Source organism: Leucopleurus acutus (assembly GCF_964270905.1).
Source record: "Leucopleurus acutus genome assembly, chromosome: 9".
NCBI classification, from domain to species: Eukaryota; Metazoa; Chordata; class Mammalia; order Artiodactyla; family Delphinidae; genus Leucopleurus; species Leucopleurus acutus.
The window spans coordinates 73,804,021-73,822,059 of NC_139144.1; the positions used below are offsets into that span (position 1 = coordinate 73,804,021).

The following is an 18,039-nucleotide window of genomic DNA, read 5'->3' on the forward strand; positions in this document are numbered from 1 at the left end:
TTGTACCTTCCCACTGCCCAGTCCAGCTATACAGAAGCAACACGTTTCTGGTGTTTACATCCGTAGTTTTAAATGATATTCTTATTGCCATTTCTTGATTTATCAGTTTTCAACATTAATTTTGATTAATGAAAATGGAGAAACTAGTGGGAGAGAAAGGCATGTCCATACAAAAGTGAAATTAAAACTAAGCTGATATATGCTATACTAGAGCTCAGCACAGGGTGTTTTGGGTCCATAAAAAACAGGTTGACATTTTAGGTTTTCCAGATTGCTTTTAAGAATAGCTGTATTGTTTATGCTTCCATCAGCAGTAAACAAGAGTGCTCGTCTTTCTGCATTCTTGCCAACACTGGGTAGAACCCAGCATTCAAATTTATGCTATTCTGATGACAAGTGGTGTCTCATTGGTTTTTAATTTGCATCTTCTTGATAACAAGTGATTTTGAGCATTTTAAACTATACTTGAGAGCTCTTCTGTCTTCCCCTTCTAAGAAAGTATACCGTTTTAAGTGCTGTGCTTAGTTTTCTATTAGCTTCTTCTGAGTATTTATTCTAATATTGATTCCTTGTTTGTGTTAGGTCTTCTCTCAGTTTATCTGTGAAATTTACCTATGGTATTATTCACTGAAAAATTCTCATTTTGACTTAGCCAAATCCATCAATTTTACGCCTCATTATTTATGCTTTTTGGGTCTTGTTTCAGAATTGCTTTTTACTTCTAATTCTCAGAAAGACTCGCCTAAATATTTTCTATTAGCTTTGAAAAGATAACTTTCACATTTAAAACTCTTTAATCTAGGTGGAATCCAAATTTGTGTATGGTGTGAAATAAGGAGCTAAGTTTACTTTTTGCCATATTCTGAGACTATTTTTCTTTCTCCATACAATAAGTCAATAGCAACCTTTTCTTTTACTTTTGATATCATCCTTATCATACATAAAGTTAGCATTGATATGTGGATTTATTTCTGAACTCTATATCTCAGTGTCTGTCTCCGGCCTTGTAGTGTATCCTAACGTTTGGTAGAGTGGGTTCCTTCTCTTTGCCCTTCATTTTTTAATTTAACTTTGATAATGATAGACCTTTTATAGCATATACTTTAAAATGTGTTTTTAGGTTTTCTTTAAAAATCTAGAACTTATAGATTGATTTAGGAAAAATTGATATCCATGAATACAGGAAGGGGGAAAATAAGCCAATATGGAGTTAGGAAATAATTTAGACAGCTATATTTTAATAAGAGATCTTTTGGTGGCATATAGCAGGCAAGAAATAATTATGGAAGAAAGATTAACACAAGGAAAGTCAAGGGTGGAGCCTGCTCCTAGGCAAACTTTTGTCATTGAGAGAAATATAGAGAACAGAAGCAATAGAGGAAGAATGCTAGAATGTTAACAACAGGAGTTTGAATTACCTACATTTCTGTGACTTTGAGTTACCTAATACTTAAGATTAACTAAAACAGTGATTTCAAGTTATGCTTTGCAGTATAACTAAAGCTTCGTGGAATACCTCCAGGGAAACTGGGGAGAGAATAGTGGTGGAACTGAGTATTTGGGGTCCTGATTCAACCAGAATGTTTCGTTTCTATCTGTTTAATTAATTGATCTCTCACTAAGATTGCATTGGAAGAAAGGATTTTTAGCCAAAAGTGTTTGGACATGATTTAAATAAAATTACTGAAATGCCTAAATGTTCAACAGATATGGCATATGATGTCATTCATCATTTTCAATGCCTGTGGCAGACATTGCTAATTGAACACAGTACTCTTTCCTGTAGTAGACTTAGATTTAGTCTCCCTACAGCTTTTCGTGTGGTCCCTACCAGTCAGTCAGAGTTGTTTTATGAGTCGAAGTCCATTTGCTATCTATACACTAAGTCCTATCATGTTGTTGGAACTTCAGAACATTTATTTTAGCCTAAGAAATGTATGAGCTAAATCATTCAGATTAAAGAAGTAAGAGACTAGAAAAGAGAGTGGTTAAATAGGAAATGGGTATGGAAAATATAAATTCAAATAAGTATTAGTGTAATAACCCTTACATTGTGATTATAAGGAGAAAATGCTTATTGGTTAATTGTGGAAAGGCCTACAAAGCTCATTAAGTATGTGCTGAAGAGGCAGTTGAAATCAGCCATGTTTTCAGTTGGGAACCTTGAGACATAAATGATTTTATTCTATAAATTGCAAAATTTAATCATCAAAAGTTTAAACTTGGCAAATCAATGTAAGAGTCGGAAGTAAAATCTGCATTTCTTAGAAATGTATCTAGTGCTGCTTCTGCGGTCTTTGCCTTGTACCAAACAATGGATTTAAAGTTCTCTAAATTAAAATGTAGAAAAGTAATTTTATGCATGTTTGAAGATTCACAAAGCGGTGAATGCATTATGCTTGAATGTGTTTTATGTTCTATGAAGTCATGGAACTAATTGGGACATAAATGCAAACTTAATTTTCAAAGCAGTGACAATTATTTGTCTCTGTTAACAGGGCTACTCTAATGTGATGCTGGGATTGAATTTACCTAGGGCTCCATATCAAGGTTGACTCGAAAGTCTTGTGGAAGATCTGGAAGAAATAGGTAAGTGATCTTTCGGTGATAAGTCTCTTTTGTTCGTTGTGCTCATTTTTGTTTTTCTGATACTTATTTTGTCCTTTAATTTTTGGGTTAAATATCTTTGCCCAAAGGTTAAAAAAATTGTCAGTGAACCGTAGAGACATATCAAGGATGGCAATAGGAGTTTTTACCACTGTCTCTTCTCTTGGGTTTTTCGTTTCACGCCTTGCTGTGCTCCTTCTTCCTTTTAAAACTGGTCTCACTTTGGTTTTTGAAAATTAACACAAATTTACGTGGAATGTGAATCTGGTTTTGAAATACTGAAAGGAAATGACTAGACAAGAAAAGTGTTTGGAGTATTTTCTGTTACCATTCTGCTGGCCTTTTATACTGATGTTTTCAATATTATTTTATTAAGGCCCAGGTGATATTGAGGTTTTTGGGAGGATCTAGAAATGTCAGCAACTAAAGAGTAGAATACTAGTCATGATTTTTTCTTGAAAGTTTGATTTTTTTAAATAAACTTTTTGAGACCTAGCAAGTCAGCTGTTTAGAAAGCACTTGTTTACTTTTTAATGTTATACTTCTTTGAATCTAATGGTAGTTTTCCTTAGTATTTACAATGTCAACTTAGATAACTTTAAATCCATTGTTTGGTACAAAATAAGGACCACAAAGACAGCATGAATTGCATTTCCAAGAAATGCAGACTTTTATCTCCCACTCTTACTCTATAATGTTTCTGTGAAATTAGTTGTTCAGTGTCATTCTTGACTATGGTATCAATCAAGCAGTGTGTTATAGGTGGCCAAATCTGTAATAATATACTTATCAAAAGAAAACTGAAAGAAATTCTAGATGAGTTTACATCATTTTTCTCTCTAGTCTTTACCCCCAAAGAGAGGGGAACCCTGGTGCCCTGACTTCTTCAGATTTCTTTGTTTTTCTTGCCCATTCCACCCCAGAATTCTTTATCAAGGGGTTCACCATAAGCATAGGACAGGTCTCAGGATCCTCACTGTGATGACTGCATTGCTCTAACCTTTTCTAAAACTTTCTCTAGATAGAGACTCCATATCTTCCCTGAGAGATTTTTGTCAATGTGCTTGAATTGTATAGTCAATTATTTCTCAGGTACTGTTTTGCCTATGGAATTTTTCTTGTTTTGTACCAACTTTATAATTTTGTCAGACATACAAGCAAAACGATTCCGCATTTATTTAGCATGTAAGATTTTTGAAACACTTTGGCAACTTTTTACTTCATTTTGCTCTTTAATTAAACTTATTAATTTTACTCTTGCATTGCTTATGATGTAAGTAAGGTTGACATTATTAGTCATTGTTTAGTAAGTGGAGAAACTAAAAGACAAAGAATTTCAATGACTTGGAAAAAGTAGTATAGCTTGTTGTGATCTTATAGCTAATAATGAACTGTTACGTGTTATTAGAACCCATACCTGCTTATGCTCAATCTTTCTTTTTTCTGAGTTAGTGATTTATGCTTACTTTAGACAATGGTTATGTTGATATATCTCATCTTTGTAAGACCTTTTATATTTAAATTCTCATTTGTTGAGTAGTAACAGGACATTTGTTTTAGTAATAGCCGGGGGATTTTAGGTTTATAAGTAGGAGTTGCCTGACAGTGAACATCATGGAACCATGAAAGAAATGACTTTTAGAAAATAGAGAGTCTTTTTCCCAGAAGGGTACATAATTGTGTATGTATGAAAATACATAGCCATTTTCAAGAAATACTAATTTTCTTCTTCCCTTACCACTCCTCTGTTCCTTTCCCCCAGAAATCCCTAAAGTAAATACTCGGTTGAATCTTCCTATTTTCGAACAATTATCCCCATTTTACCTCTCAGAGAGGTTACAGAACCTGACCTAGGTTATACTTCTGAAACGGGAACTAAAATATTTTGCACAACTTCCAACTGAGAGTGTTTGTGTATATGGGTAAATGGTTAGTTGAGTGTGTATATGTATATTTTACTTCATGATATTTACAATTATTTCCAGAGTTTCTATTGTAAGAATATTAAATCCAAATAAAAGATCAGTTTTAGTTATTTCAGTGGAGTAGAAATAAACTTCATTCATATACTTATAGAAAATTGCTATAAGTTTCATATAGAAAATTGCTGTAAGTTTCATAAATACTTGCTAAAAATTAGGCATCATACCTGACAAAATATTTGCTCTAATTTTCAAATTATTGAAAAGTAAATGAACTGTACAGGAAGATGATTTGGCCTAGGAGGGGCTGGGCAAGTGTTCAAATACATGGTGTGCATACATTTCTTGGCAAAATGAAACAGAGTGAATAAGACTGTAAACGAAGAGGCTATAGAGTGTAGCTGTTGAGAATGTAAGCTTGGAAATCAGATTGCCTAGATTTGAATTATGGTTCCAAAACAAACCTACCGTATGTGAAACCTTGGACAAGTCATTTAACTCTCTAACACTTAATTTCTGAATCTGGAAAAAAGAGATAGTAGTACCTACTTTATAGAATCGATTTGAGGACTAAATGTTTGAATACATATAAAGGCCATAGTAAGCATTTTTTTTTTAAAGTTAGCTGTTGTTTTGTTCTCCATTATATTAATCTCAAAGTTTGACTGTATTATCCAGGCCACCTGGTCAGTATACCCAGAATACCATTCTAACTTTGGTCCATGAAATGGTAAAAAGGAATTAATTTGTAAATGTACATTCTGTGATTTGATTAGCATGTGTATTCGTTTTTTATTGCTATATAAGATGTTACATATTTTAAAGCTTAAAACGACATACATTTATTATCTTAACAGTTTCCACAGGTCAGGAGTCCAGGCATGGCTTAGCTCAGGATCTTACACGGCTACTCAAAATATTGGCCAGGCTGCATTTTCATTTGGAGTTCAGGATCCTCTTCCAAACTTTCTGGGCTTTGGCCGAATCTAGTTCATTGCATTTGTAGGACTGAGATCCTCAGGTCCTAGAGGTTATCCACAGTTCCCAGCCATGTGGCCCGCTCCATATGCAGTTCACATCATAGTTGCTTGCTTCTTTAAAGTCAGTAGGAGAGTTCCTACTAAATGCTAGCAAAATGGAGCCATATATGTATGTGTGTGTATATGTATTTAACCTAACCATTGAAATAACATCCCATAAGCTTTGCCATAGTCTATTAGTTAGAAGCAAGTCACAGTCCTGCCTACATGCAAGGAGAGGAAATTATACAGGGCATGAATGTGGGGACCACACTAGAGTCTGTCTGCCACAGCATGTTGAATTTCTTAATTTAAAATTCATTTAACCTATTATTTTAGGGTTTTTTACAATTATGTAAGATTTAATAGAAAAGGAATATTGTCACTAACTGTAAAATTTTATTCTCAGTTATGTTCACAGTATAAATCCTAACAGGCCATTCCTCCCTGCCTAATACTGATCCATTATTTTAAGCTGGCTAACCACCAGACTAAAACAGCCTGCCCTGGTATTTAATACTCTCCAGGATCTGACAAAACCCCAGTATCCGACATTTCCTCCCCATTACACTGATATGTATACCTTGAACTACGTGCCTTACACTTGCCCACATCTTTGGCAATGCATACCCTACTGTTTCTTTCCCTTTCTCCATTCCTGTAAAGCACATTTACATCTCTACTTCTTCCATTACATACTTCCTTGTTCTTTCCTCCTTTTTAGGCAACCCAGGACTTTTCCTGCATAATATCATGTGTGTATTTCCTGTAGCCTTGCACAAAATAGTATCTTAAAAAATATTCTCTAAATATATGAAATACCTCCTTGATTCAGAACAGTGGTTGATTTGAGAATCATATTTCAAAGGATGTTCTTTATAAATTATCCACTCTTACACTGACTCAGTAATCTGAAGTGTACGTCAATCAACCCTTAAATGACCTTTAGGAATCCAGTACAACTTACATATTTGGAACTGATTGCACATGGGAAGAATGTGAATGATTATTGTCCAGAGGGTGGGCTGTGGTAGGCAGCCTCTAAAATGGACCTTAATGATCCTCTTCTCCTAGTTTTCATACAACTGTATTTTTCCCTCCCACATTTACCAGAGTTGCTCATTCTTGCTGATAGAATAGAATATGGTACAAGTGATGGGATTTTGCTTTTCAGATTGGGTTATACAAGATATTAGGACATCTGTTTCGGGTGTTCTTACTTGTTTCTGTTTCTCTCTGTTTCTTCCTCGCTCTCTCTCTCTCTCTCTCTCTCTCTCCCCCTCCCTCCCTCCCTCCCTCCCTCTCTCTCCCCCTTCCCTCCCTTTCTTCCTCCTCCCCTTTCTCCCTCTCTTTCTCTCTCTTCCTTCCTCTTTCCTTCCCTTCCTCCCTCTTTCCCTCCCTTCCTCTCTTTCTCTCTCTTTCACTCTCTCTCCCTTCCTCCTTCCCTCCCTCTCTCCTTCCCTTTCTCTCTCTCTCTCTCCTTTCCTTCTTCCCTTCCTTCCTCCCTCCTTCCCTTTCTCCCTCTCTTTCTTTCACTCTGTCTCTCACTCTCAGTCTCATGACCTGTTCTGGGGGAGGCTAGTTGCCTTGGAGAGGTTCACGTGGTGAGGATCTATGCCCTCTTGCCAGTAGACATGGAGGAACTGGCAATACCCTGCATCTTCTTGAGGAACCCTGAGCCTAAGCCACCCAGCCGAACTACTCCTGGATTCCTGATCCTCAGAAAATGTGACATAATAAATGTGTTTTTTTGTCAAAACCTGCTAAATTTGGAGGTAATTTGTTATGTAGCAGTAGATAATTAATACATTTAATATTATATTACCCCTAAAAATTATTTCCACTGATTTCATTACTGGCCTGGACTTTGCAGGGAATTAATGGTATACTGAATATGTGGTCTCTAAAGTAAATGTAATGGGGTAGGCATGCATGTTTATAAGAAAGTGAGCCAAGTGAGAAGAAAATGTGAAATGTTTAGGTTTCACCTGGAATACTGATTTTATAATACGCAGAGGCCACTTTTAGTCTCTTGTTCATTGATCACATTAGTGTTGGAGAGTCATGCTTCCTGGGTTGGTCTGGGTAGGTCTGGGTGCTGGTCTGGTACTGGTTTTCTTACAGAAGAGCTGTTTGGAATAGTTAAAAACACTCTTACCTTTACAGAATCTGAGTTCGAAGAATCTGTTCTACTAATCTGTCATGCTAGTTTTCCATTCTTCTCCTTTAATGTCCTTATAGAGTTGTAAGGAATAGCATTACACGAAAGCATCTAGATATATGTACACATAATTGGGGTGCTGTACTTTGAAATGTAAAATTAGAAGAAGAATACATTTGGTCTCCAGAAAAATGAGTTGAGAAGTATGTATCAGCAAGTAATAGAACAACATTCTTGTATAAATTCACATTAAACCGTCATTCCAAATTTTCCTCCTATTGATTATACTGTGATGATAGAACCTGGGCAAAAATACAGCATTATATTAAAAAAAAAGGAAAAAAATGGAAATTTGTTCCTATAAAAAAGAGAGTTTACATTTATTGTTTTAAATTTGTGGGTTGGAGTGATCCACTAGTCAAATTTTTGATACCATTATACAAAATAGCAAAATATGGATTTTTAACTGGCCTGCTTTTCAATTCAACTGAACATTAAGTACTTTTGTAATGGTCTTATTTGCTGGGAAGAACACCATTACAATAATCTGCTTTTTACAGCCCATATCAAATATGAACCAGCATCACTTATTACAAAGTTTGTACTTTGGGAGACATTTTCACGGTATCTAACAGGACTGCCCCACATTTCTTGGAATTAGTCTTTAATGATATCATTTTCCAAAATGAGTTGTTGCTCAAACGTACTGACTGTTTTGTGGTTAAAATCTAATCCAGCGGCTATATTTAAAATGTCATACACATTTGTAAGGAAGGGTCCACTGAAACTACTGTTGTATTAGTGATTGCGTAAAAATGTTATAGAAGAAATGCTATGCAGTTTGAGTGTTTTTAGGTTTTTTTTCCCCTCTATAATATCCGAGGGGTGAATATGAAACTTCGTTTTTAACTGTTGGCATTTCAAGTTTTTACTACTGGCTGCTGGAGTACAGAGGACTATTACTCTGGTGTAATAGTAGGTGTCATGTAAAATAAAGCTAGAGTCTGAAGCCTCCTTTTAGCTGTCAGCCTTATGAAGTAGTTCTTCATGTGTTGAACCCAGCACCTGGTATTGTGTAAGCGATGCTTGTGATAGCCTGGGGAGAGCTTTCTTTCTCTTCACTGTGCCTTTATTAGGCCTCGCTCACATTTTTGCCGTTGCTCTGCCTTATCCAACTTTCTAGCTGCAACTCAGAGCACAGTAGGTCTAATATAGATTGACGCCTTTGCCTGAAGACTGATTGAAACCTGTGTTTCAGAGTTGCTAATGCTCACTGAACCATTTTATTGAAGATAAAGTAAATAAAATAGATTGCCGTATGAGAATTCTCTGAAATCAAATGGAATAATTTGGCAGGTTTAAGCCCATGAAGAAGGCAAAGCAGTGAAACAGATGTGAATACTTCTCATGTTCAGTATATCAAGGGAAAAATATTCTTGTTATATTGGGCCTAAATATTCATTCTTGTCCATACAATTAAATGTTAAGCATAAGTCTCAATTGCCATTTTATTTTTGGTCTTAAACAGTGGGTCCTCTGCATGAAAGTAATATGGATAAGAACTTCTGAGACTACAAGACTGTGATGATTTTTTCTTTGTCTTTTTCTGACACTTAAATGCATGGATCAGTAGCCTCAGAGAGTTTAATAAACAACACGAATGGATTTGCCAAAGCGCACTCTAGATTCATAAGGTTGGAAAATAACCGTAAACCTTAGTCTACTAAAAGATGCTCGCGAACTTGAGTGTTTTATTCATTAATTAAAAATATGTGTTCACATGAAAACACCCTTTTTTGGACACTGTCCTGTAATTTTTTTTTTCTTTTTTGAATACAAGTGTTAGATTTATATGAAGAATTTTAAAATATTTATTTTGTATATATTATCATCTGAAATAATCTTGAGGAGGAATAAAGAAGTTAGAGTGACCTTAGCATCTGGAATTCTATGAGATTTTGGTGACAGTAGCATATGATGCCATGATAACATGTATTGACGTATTTAATTTGTAAAATACAAGGATCTGAGCACCTGTGTGAAAATGTGTGGAAAGACTGATGCAGGGAAATGAAGATCTGTTATTTGATTGCCTGGGTCAGATTAAAAGTAAATATTTATAGAAGAAAAATCAATAAAAGGGTTTTGTTAGAAAAGTTTCTGAACTTGCTAATTAAAGACAGCATTTCTCTTCCACGTTATAAAGAATCTGTCACGTTAATAATTTCTTCTGTAATTTCTCTTGTGGCTTCTCCAAATTCAAGATAACTTCAGCTTATACCCTCTTAAATATTTAGTTCATTTAAAAAAAATCTGCTAATATATTTTATTCATTTATTTCTCAGGTAATGATTCATGCTTAATTTTAGTTATAGTCCTTAAATACATGTTTTCTTGTCTCTGGGTACCCAATAGTTTTATCAGTTCTCACAACTATGAACTATTTATGCCATAATGATTTCAACTGTCATCAGTTAGATGTAAAGCTGTAAAGCTGTAAAGATGACACTCTCATATTAGCAATGAGCCATCTTAAAGGAATCTTTGACACTCTTTTTTGACCTCTTAAGTAATATTACCAGTTAATAACTGCTTGATTCTCAACCATAAATGTGACCCTTTTTCCTCCATAGGGTTCAGTAAGGTTCAGGGTGACTCTGAGAGCATGCAAGCCTGAATGGAATAAACATGCTTCATGTTCTCTTGTGAGTGAACTCAAAGAGAAGTTACTACATTTCAGTTTTCCTCATATAGCAAGGCTATAAGTATAATCAGCTACCCAATATTTATTAAATAATTTTATATTCCTAGTGTTCTAGTGCCCTTACATTTTATATTTGTTTTCTTCATTGTTCTAGTCTGTACATATTTCTCTCTGATTAACCAGAAATGTTAAAGTTCATTCCTCTCTCCAGAACTGCATCTCATTTACTCTGGACTCAAACCATTTATCTGCTTTGACATTTTGGTTTTCATTGTGAACTTGCCTTCAGAAAATCATGTGTAAAGAAGTTTTCTTGAAATGAGGAGAGCATTACACTGAGACTCTGAGAAGCCTTAGTCCCTTATAAATATATTCTAGACATTTAGCAACATGCCAAACTGAAAATGAGAGGAACTTGTAGTAAAGAGGTGCATTTAGTGTGTCTGTTTCTGATCCCACCCTTGATTTCTTTATACCCTACTTTTTTTCTCTCTGGTCACCTCTTGTTCCTTTGCACTTAATTCTACTTTTCATAATACTTTATTGTCTCTTTACATTGCTAGTTTTGAGATTGTATGTGTCCTTCTAGCATTAGAATCTGGTCCCTCAGACAGCAGCCTGAGCTCCACATGATGATGATGGGGATGATGATGATGATGATGATGATGATGATGATGATGATGATGATAGCTGGCATTTAAATTATTTAGTACTGGTACTCTTCTAAGATTCACCAGTATTAACTCTTTTAATTCTCACAACCTATGAGTTAGATACTTCTGAGGTAGAGAACATTATTGTCCCCATTTTACAGGTGAAGGAGTGGGGCCCAGAGAGTTGCACAGTTCATGTGTGGCAGAACTAGGATATGAGCTAAGGCAGACTAGGTTCAAAGCCCTTTAATGCTCTGTTGCCCAGGACTGTTGAATAGCCCTTCTTCTCTTGTGGTTCTTACTTATGGCCCAAAACGCAGTGTGTATTTAAGCATAAAGAGGTTTATGATGCAGTTTTTTTGTTTGTTTGTTTTTTTCTGGTACGCGGGCCTCTCACTGTTGTGGCCTCTGCCGTTGCGGAGCACAGGCTCCAGACGCGCAGGCTCAGCGGCCATGGCTCATGGGCCTAGCCCCTCCGCAGTATGTGGAATCCTCCCGGACCGGGGCACGAACCCGTGTCCCCTGCATCGGCAGGCTGACTCTCAACCACTGCGCCACCAGGGAAGCCCGATGTAGTTTATAGTTCTGTATATTAAATGCTTGGAGGCTAGCACAATCCAAATGAGTTAACTTCTGAATTGTAGAATATATTTTTAAATAAAGCACTTCTTTCAAATGGAAAAACATGGACTAAGGTATGAAAATATTAGTAAGAATCCATAAAATCTGTTTAAGAAGTTGGTGAGAATGAGTTGTAATGAGTGTCTCAGTCAATATAAAGGGATTGCTTCATAATTACTCTAAAATTTTATTAGGCTGACTATGCATCCTGAAACCTTATTTTTATTTTCACTGTAGGTTTAGCAATTTTCCTTTATAATTGTAACAAAGATATGTTAGAAGTTAATTCTGAAATCTTAAAAATATACAACTAGTAGCTAGACAGCTGTATTATACATCATCCAGGACATTTTTGAGAGAATTATTATTATTAATATTATTATTTACCCTAGACAACAGGTGTGCCTTGGAGTTGTCTTAGGTGAAGACGTATAGTCACTTTGCTTGAAGTAGACGCTACTGGTTGTTGCTTGAACATCCTTTCTCTGTTACCAGAACCCTGATGTTGTTGAGATATACGTCATTACTCCGCATAGCATATACTTCATGGGAAACTGACCCTATCCCCAGTTCCCATGTGTGGATACTGACTAGTTTAGGCCAATTATGATAATTCTATTCCCTAGCCAAGAATTTTTAATTTATATTACATTATTAAAATATTAAATAATGTTAAATAACTTCATTAAACTTATATAAATAAATGCATTTGATATTTGATTAATTAATTTACTATATCTGGAGCCCTTTCTACCTCTTGACCAAGTGAGATAGTAACTTTCTATTCTACTTAATCCTTTATTGTTTAGTTTTTTTGTTACTTGAAGCTGTAAATATTCTGATATACTCATTTTAATCATTATTTGAGGAGTTGGACCCTAACCGGACTTTCACTCTATAGGAATCTATTTGCATAATACAGGGTGGGCTTAGGCAAGAGTACTAAGGAGCGTAAGGGGAAAAACAGGGATGGAAGTTTATCTCCCAAGAGTTCAGAAAGGTTATTAAAATAATAGAAAAGTGGTTTCTATGTCTTTTGTCTTCTAAAAATAATTTAAGAAAATCAAAGGATTACACAGTAGCCATTTACACTTCTAAGTTGGCACAGAAATGTTCCTAGTTTCTGGGGAGTTTTCTTACAGTAAGGCTTATTCCGATTTTTCTAGAATCTATCCCTGCAAACACCCCCCCACACACACACACACACATACACATGCACACACAGGTAACACTTCACTTTTGGTGGGATTTTGAAGGGAGTGGAAAAGAGATTTAAACTACCTTTTTTTTCTCATCTGAAGATAGCTGCTTCTCTGGTTCAACTTATTGTTGTCCTATTATGAATTAGGTGATTAGATATATAGATTCTTATGTTTTCTCACATCACAGATGAGGAATCATCCTAAGTAACCATGGGAAAGGAAACTGGTTAAATAAATTATAGCATAAATAAACAGCAGAATAACCTAGAATATTTAGGTAAGTCAGTAATGCAAGTTACAAAACACTGTTTCAATAGCATGTAAGTTTTGCTTAAACTCCTTAATTTTTCACAGGAAAATTACTAGAAATATGTATATATTCTATATAGTACATATGTATCTGAATATATATATATATATATATATATATATATACAGCCCAAAATATTATCAGTGGTTATTTCCGGGAGTTAGTTATAAGATTTTCATTTTCTCATTTATACTTTTTTGTATGTTTTAAACTTTGTTCATTGAGCATGTATTTTTTCTTGAAATAAGATAAAAACCTTAAAATAGAAAAACAATTTTAAAATTCTCAACCAGTTGCAGTTCTCTAATTAATGCATAATTTTCTGCTATATACCATTAGCCAGGTGTCCCATTGCTCAACAGTTCTGAGTAATAGAGATTTAACATATCCTTGTTTGTATTTTTGCTCAGGATTTTAACACCTTTAAAGACAATGATGTTGTGAAGCACATGGCTCCAGAGCCTTTTAGAAATTGGAATTTTACGAGACTTTTTTCCTTGATACCTGTACACTTCTACAAAAAAACCTAGATGTTAACTACTCAGTGACTTATCTTGTAGAACTGTCATTTGTAAAACCTGAAATACACCTCCTTCCACTGTGTAAGCTAATTTAGAATTAATCCTAAGAGGAAATGACTAGTCCGAGTGTTTCTTAGCCCCATGAGACATAAGTCCGCTGTTTATAGCAAATATTTTGTAGTTTTCCCTTTATTAATATGAAATGAAATTCTTAGATATGTTGATATATAATTTTTAAAAATCAATGTAGTATAAAATGTAAATTATTCGACATGACTAAATTAGAAGATCTTATGAAGTAATCATGTAATGCCCTACTTATACACTAACTATAAATATGACAGCTAAAAATATAGTAATACATGAGCCATTATTAGTGCTGTTTCCCCAAATGATAAAAATTAGACAAGTTCTGAAGAAAATAAATATTACCTTGATATACAGTATCCTGGCTGAGTATATATTAAAACCACAAAAAATATTTTAGACTATATATATGAAATAAGATTAGATCTAGTCACTAGTTTTTAATTTCTATGAATTTTTAGAAAGTCTCGCAAGATGCAATAGCATTCTTCATTATTGCAGGATGACTAACAAAACCCCTGTCCACACTTGATAGCAATGTCTCAAATTGTTCCAACGAAAAATTTGTTCCCCCACAAATTCCCAAAACTCTCCTTAGAAAGCAATATGGTCCCTGCTGGGCAGCTCTGGTTTCAGTGTTGAAAGATCCGAGTTGTTCTTTGTCTCTGCTGCTATTTATGAACTTAAACAGCCTGCTTATCTGTCTGAAGTTCAGATCTATGATTTATGGGTGAAAAATGATTTCTAAAAAGGCATTCTGCACTAGACTTCTATGATCTCTTCTAAGTATCACCTTTTGTAGTTCTGTAAAATAAAGTCATCTTATTTTTGTCAGCCTGTCTTGGAGAAACCCTCTAAGAGTGTTTGTGCAGAAGGACTTACCTCGTAGATGAGTCCATTGCATCTCAAGTTCTGATCAACATCCCAAAGGATGGGTATTTTCCCTGATCTCTAGCACTTGGCATTTGTGTAATTCTCTGTGGGCATCTGCCTGATTTTTTAGTCAGCTCATGGAAGGTAATTAAAAGGGTGGAAGTATCACTCATCACCAAATGGCAATATTTGAGAAGTTAAGCTTTTGGGAATTGTGTGATGGAAAGCAGAGGTAAGTTTCTGAGGCTGGTAATTAGCAGAAGTTGATCCATAACTTACTCTTACTGAATTGTAACTGTGGATTTCAATTACCATCATGATTACTTAACATATTTATTGACTGCTCTTTTGCACATTATTTCATATTTTGATCTTTGTTAGCTAATTTAAATGCTCTTTAGGAATTTCCATGTTGTTACAGTGGTTGGTAGAGCACACATTTGCACATATGCAAATGTGAATCATTCAGAGAAATGACAATATACGTTTTTACAGTCACAATGTACAAAATTTTGGTGGTAGAAATGTATTCCCTGGGGCTTCCCTGGTGGCACAGTGGTTGGGAGTCCGCCTGCCGATGCAGGGGGCGCGGGTTTGTGCCGCGGTCCGGGAGGATCCCATGTGCCGCCCTTCTCTCTCTTCCTTTGGATCATTTTTTTATCTTTCTTTTATGTTTCCTTAATCTGGGCACCCTTTCCTATTTGTTGTATGTCTTAGAAATCTGAAACTATTATCTCTCTATCTTTTTGAAAGTATACTTTTCATCTCAAAATTTTGGACAAATTATTTAGTTTCTTAACTGCCCATGTTGAACAGTTGAAAACTTTATGAACCATTATGATCAATAACTTACAATATAAGCTAATTTTAATTAAAGCGTGTAAAAGTAGAACATTGATGGCATAAATAGATTGATGCTATAAGAATGAGGAAAGCATACAGTATTTTATTCAATTATTTATTTTGTATTTTAGAGCTACAGCTTTTTTGTGTCAAATAAGCATTTCTTTTTCTTATTTTTAGTTGTACATACTTTTATTTATATTTTGAAACCATAGCATTTTTATGAATTTTTGTGAGATCTTTCCATGTTAAGTCTTTTTACCCTTTGTAATATTTCTTTTTTTAAATTAATTTTTATTGTTGTATACTTGATTTACAATGCTGTGTTAGTTTCTGCTGTATAGCAAAGTGAATCAATTATACACATACATATATTCACTTTTTTTAGATTCTATTCCCTTATAGGTCATTACAGAGTATTGAGTAGAGTTCCCTGTGCTATGCAGTAGGTTCTTATTAGTTACCTATTTTATATATAGTAGTGTGTATATGTCAATCCCAATCTCCCAATTTATCCCTTCCCACCCCCCTTCCCCCTTGGTAACCATAAGTTTGTCTTCTATATCTGTGACTTTATTTGTTTTGTAAATAGGTTCATTTGTACCATTTTATTAGATTCCACATGTGAGTGATATCATATGATATTTGTCTTTCTCTGTTTGACTTAGTTCACTCAGTATGACAATCTGTAGGTCCATGCATGTTGCTGCAAATGGCATTATTTCATTCTTTTTTATGGCTGAGTAATATTCCATTGTATGTATGTACCACATCTTCTTTATCCATTCCTTTGTCAATGGACATTTAGGTTGCTTCTGTGTCTTGGCTATTGTAAATAATGCTACAATGAACATTGGGGTACATGTGTCTTTTTGAATTATGGTTTTCTTGGGATATATGCCCAGGAGTGGGATTGCTGGATCAGATGGTAGCTTTATTTTTAGTTTTTCAAGGAACCTCCATACTGTTCTCCATAGTGGCTGTATCAATTTACATTCCCACCAGCAGTGTAGGAGGGTTCCCTTTTCTCCAAGAGCTATAGCTTTTATCATAAATGTATTGAATACCTTAATAAAACTCTGCTTAACAATTTTAAAGTTATCAAAATAAATATGGTGCTGGATATTAAACAGAAGTACTTTAAATGCAATTGTAATTAGATAACTTTATTAGGTAAATGTAACTAGATACAGTGAATAGCTACATTTTAGTTTGTATGTTAACAAAGAGGCATATGGGTTTACTTTAAATTTTTAAAATCTCTCACTATGGGATTGTTGGTTAATGATACTGTAATGTAAGTGACCTAGTATTTATGACCACAGAGATTAGCCTTTAACAAACACTTTAGCTTCTACAGGTCTTGAATTAATATGGGTTTCTAATTTTTACATCTTTAACTCTTCAGTAATCAACCACTGGGAGGATAGTGTGTGTGTCTTTTTCGGCGGGGCTCAATGTTGGACTGGAGAATAAATAAAATGTGCAAATTTTCTTGAAAGTACCCTTTCTTGTTATGTTTAAAATAGAGTTTGTACATGAAAATCTTGTAATTTGAGATTCAGAGGATTTCTGTTCTTTCTCTAAAATCCATGTTCTCTCAGTGATACTTTGTCTTTACTGATTATAGTTAACATTTCCCACATGTTCTCCTTTGCACATCTAAAGAAATGGTTTGGAATGTTTCAGTAATGACTTTAAAAGCAAAACATTTAAGAATAAAAAACAATTCTGCAAGCTAAAAAGAAGACACAATACGTATATAGTCAATAGTAAGCTAGATACCTCATATAAATTTTATCTTGAAATATTTTAATGTAATTTTTGTTATGCCCTCTTATTCTGTATATCTTTTAACACTATTGTTTATATCATTAATATGAGAATGAAAAAATACAATATGTTTGACCTCATTTGACTTTTTTGACGTTCAATCAGTTAAAAGGTTTGTAAGACGTTTAATTACCAAATGGTATGATCATTATTCATCTCATCATTTGATATATAATGTCAACTGAATTGCCTCCCTGGAGTGTACTGTGTTTCACAGATCAATAGATTTACCAAGAGCTTGAAGGAGAGCTTTAAACATTCATTGAAAAGAAGGAAAAATATATCCCTCTTGTAAAATGGCTTATGTAGTCATTTTATCAGCTTCATACTTTTTTTATTTACTTCTGTGAATAAATCTCCTTATAACAATAGTTTTAGAGTATTACAGCTCCTTTAACTAAATTAAATTATAGTGTTAATCAGATTTCTTTTACTCAAATGCACTGAAAACTACATAACAGAAATACAGAGGCAGATTTCTTGAATAAATTCTGCTTTTGAGATTTATCTTGAATGACTTCCAGTTAAAATGCAATTCTCAGTATTCTATATCTTCCCCTTAAATAACTCATATAAAAGCATTATTTTATATTATGTGCAGTCCTTATTTGTTATGAAGGAATTGTTATAGTGAGAGGTTTGGGACCAGAAGGGCAGTTGTTCCTTCTTTCCCACCCCTTAGA

The 18,039-nt window shown here is 34.5% G+C and overlaps 1 protein-coding gene across 6 annotated transcripts in view; it reads left to right on the top strand.

The window, feature by feature from the left end:
* FOXP2 (forkhead box P2) overlaps positions 1–18,039 on the top strand; it is a 531,560-nt gene that overhangs the window by 165,486 nt on the left and 348,035 nt on the right. For all 6 annotated transcript variants that reach the window (XM_082846483.1, XM_082846480.1, XM_082846485.1 and 3 more), the window contains one exon: positions 2,499–2,589. The gene's annotated coding sequence lies outside the window, so the exon portion shown is untranslated. The remainder of the gene's footprint in view (positions 1–2,498; positions 2,590–18,039) is intronic.